The sequence below is a fragment of the Morone saxatilis genome, unplaced genomic scaffold (assembly GCF_004916995.1).
Source record: "Morone saxatilis isolate NCDOM2014 unplaced genomic scaffold, NCSU_SB_2.0 Contig22, whole genome shotgun sequence".
NCBI lineage: Eukaryota > Metazoa > Chordata > Actinopteri > Moronidae > Morone > Morone saxatilis.
Genome location: NW_023339785.1, coordinates 23,738,590 through 23,742,148, shown reverse-complemented (window position 1 = coordinate 23,742,148; position 3,559 = coordinate 23,738,590). Strand labels below are relative to the sequence as shown.

At 36.7% G+C, this 3,559-nt stretch overlaps 1 long non-coding RNA gene and 1 other non-coding gene across 2 annotated transcripts; both read right to left on the bottom strand.

Moving 5' to 3' along the window:
* Window positions 1–837: 837 nt before the first annotated feature.
* Window positions 838–2,454, bottom strand: LOC118333742. The gene is made up of 2 exons (XR_004796984.1): window positions 2,330–2,454; window positions 838–958 (listed from the first exon to the last, which is right to left on the bottom strand). It is a non-coding gene; the product is annotated as an uncharacterized LOC118333742 (long non-coding RNA).
* LOC118334134 lies at window positions 1,432–1,579 on the bottom strand. The gene has a single exon (XR_004796997.1). It is a non-coding gene; the product is annotated as a small nucleolar RNA SNORD15 (small nucleolar RNA).
* Window positions 2,455–3,559: the final 1,105 nt, after the last annotated feature.

The following is a 3,559-nucleotide window of genomic DNA, read 5'->3' as shown; positions in this document are numbered from 1 at the left end:
TCCTGATTACGATTTTGGGGCCAAACGATCAAAACTAATAAAATCGGGGAAAACGTTGTTTACCGTCTGCGTATTTCCGTCGCGACACTCGCTGCAGTCTTCTCCGTTTGAACAGGTAACGAGGAGACTTACAAATGTTTACGGGGAAAGGAAAGTGTAACTGAGGACTTAAAGTGTTTCTGACAAACGTCCAATAAATGCAGCGTGTTTCTGAAGTTTAAAGAAATAATGGTGATTAAAGACTGATCTATTTTACAGTCACACAGTCCTGGAATCATTTCTACAACTACTTTATATCTCCTGTGGAAATGTATAATTTTGCACTTTGTTGTGAAGACTTGCAGGTGACAAGGTAAAATAAGTCTCTACATATACACATGCTTTTTATGGTAATTGTTTTTATAAAGTATTACTTTATTTCAATTTTACATTTATTTGTTCATATTTGCAACCTGTGTTTACTTTTTCAAGTTCCGAAACAGCTCATTGAGCATGTTTGAGTTTTTTATTGTAATTAATTGTATATTTTTTTCTCAATTCGAATTTGATAATTTCTGTGTATTTTTGGGCCCAATGTGTTAATAAAGTAGGTCGAAGTGAAAAAATAGTTATCAGATCATAAAGATGAAGTTAAAAAAAGAAACCAAACAACCGGTACGGCAAACATTTTATGCGTTATGTAAAGGCAAAATCAAAAGTATTCAAAAACGGGTTTTAATAAATATTGGGTATCACTAAATCAGTTTATAATATAAAGTATATACATTAATCTTCCTCTCTCTCTCTCCGCTGTGCACCAACTACAGTTCACGAGCTCTCTCACTCACCTTGTGGCCAGGATGATGATCTCGGTCCTGGTTGGAGTCACACGCACCTCCACGCCGGAGTAACCATCTTCAGCAAGCTCACGGGTCAGGAACTCGTTCAGCTCGGCCTTGAAGATACCGTCTGAGACGAACTACGGAGAGAATACAGATGAACGTTATTATTACTGCTGCTTTAATGCGTTACTGTAGATGTTAAAGCTCCCTTTAATACTTTATATACTGTCGGTATTTTAATGTACAGCACTGCATCTCTGTAAGATCGTGTCAGGCTGTCACATAACGGCCTGTTTTGTGTAATTTCCAGTTAAATCAAAAAGGTTTTACATAGAAATTTCACTTAAGTAGAAGAATTTAACACAAAGAGGAACATTTTATTATTTATTATCTGGAAAGTAACTAAAACTGTCAGACGTGAACTAAAAAAGTACAAGATTTTGCCTTTTAAATGAGGTCGAGTGGGAGGAAACGTCGCTTAAAAATACTTTTATTAACTAAAGTTTGAGTAGAATCGATTTAAAATAGCTTTAAATGAAAGAACCACTTTGTTTTACATCACTCTACATTCACATTTCCACTATACACATTCACTCTGCGTCGCTTCAACCCTTCTCAGACAAATGCCTCGATGTCTTCAACCAGAAGGACTCGCGGCTCTGAGGAACCGGAGCAGAACCACAGAACGTGGACCCGAACCAGCGACCGCAGAACCAGACCGAGTCCTGTTCCGACTCGTCATCGTCTCATCACCGAAGGGACAAACACAAGGACGCTTATTGCAGAGACAAGTTTATGCAGTTTTTAGTTGTTGTTGCTGTTAAAATCTCCTCTGCAGAAACAAGTGTTTTATATTCCAGCTACAGAGAAATGAGGAGGAACTCAATTCACTTCATAAACCTTCAACTTTACACTGCTTTGGTCTTTTAATATCGAGTTATAGTTTAACTTTACGTGTTTAATTATTCTAACTCCTAAAACCGCATGTCAGATGCGTTTTAAAACCGCATTTATCACAAATAAAGATTAAACTCCCAGCTCCATTAGATATTTTAAACACAGATTAATAACTATAATTACATTAATTATTGATTAATCCTCTAATATCTGCGTCTTTAAGGGCAGCAGCAGCTCTTTCAGTCCCAGTTCACTTCAACATGAAGCCAGCGCTCATTTGAACCTGTCACAGAGGAGACGAGCAGATATTAACTCTGTTTAACGTTAATAACGTTTATATTCACGCACAACCGGGCCGAGAGGACCGCATGAGTCCGGGGCTGCCGGTTTCTAACTCACGGCCGGTTTGAGGAGCACGGAGCCATGTTGGCGCAGTAAATGAGGAGACAGCAGCGCCGGCAGCATCTGCATTAATCCTCTCCGAATCGGAGCAGGACGAGCTCCTTTAACACCGAGGCGAACGAGTAACGGTTGTATCCTCGTCCACACGACGCCATTTGCACATAAATCCTCTGTCTGTGTGAGTAAAACGGAGATAAAAGAGAGCTAACCTTCCTCTTCTTGGAGATTTGCACCGCCATCTTCCGATAGGCCGTAGACAGGAAAGGACCGTCAACGGACGCGGAAGTGCTTTTATACCAAAGTGTCTAACTTCCGGTGACGTTGTGTACACGCTGTCTCTGGGATTTGTAGTTTTTAAGAAAGAAACTTTAAAAATGTTAAAAATGTATTTCTAGTGGGTCCAGTCTTTTTTTTAATTAAAAATATAAATAAATTTAATTCTATACTTTAACTTTAAGAGCACCAAACATTAAATTCATTGGTAATTGTTGTGTTTCTGCACTTTAATTATGTTAAAATGTGTCATATGATGCTTGATGAATACAATGCTATAGATAGATAGATACTTTATTTAGGGAAATTCAAGCATAATAATGTAGTAATGATAGGTTAGGGACATCATTTACAAAATAATAAAATGAAAGGTTGGAGTCAAAACATGTAGGGAAATGTCCATACAAGCAGTGGTATAATGGTATATGCAAAAGTGCATACAATATACATCACGCATCAACTTATTAAATGTCATTAATTTTGTAATTTAATGTATAATTGAATGTACATGAATGCCCCTCATGCTCCACCCTGTTAATTAGTATGAGTAGCCATGAATGTTAAATGGAACACCTTTTATAATATGTTACTGTGTTAATGTATGTAAATGTCCTTGTTTATATGGAAGTATGTAAATGTGCCAGACACAATGCATCACTGAGCACCACTGCTGTAGGAGTAATTGCTTAACCTTTCAAAATTGTGGGAATTAAATAATTGGCTGTTTAAGCTCTGTTCAAATAATAATGATTATTAAAAAAAAGTTATTACAAGACATTGTGGATAAGAATATTTGGTTTGTGCTGTGTGATTAGGTTATTTCCAAGGACACTTAAATTGTATAATGTATACCTTCTCTAAGATGAAGATAGACACTGTGGATCAATCAGTGTAGACAAAGAACATAGGGCGGTAAAATCTAAATCCATAACATTTGCAGTGTAAGTTAATTTTAGGTAATGGTACATGAGCGAACAATTTTCAGATGATTTATAATTTTACAATACAAGACTATCTATATGTAGCAGGAAACATAAGAAAGTAAATCTCCTATGATATATGGTCATGTGCAACTCGGAGTAATGAGCTGTTTAAATATATATGACAAGTAGGCTGGGTTGGTAAATATATGGACAAAGCGTTGAAATCACAATAGTTGTCTCATA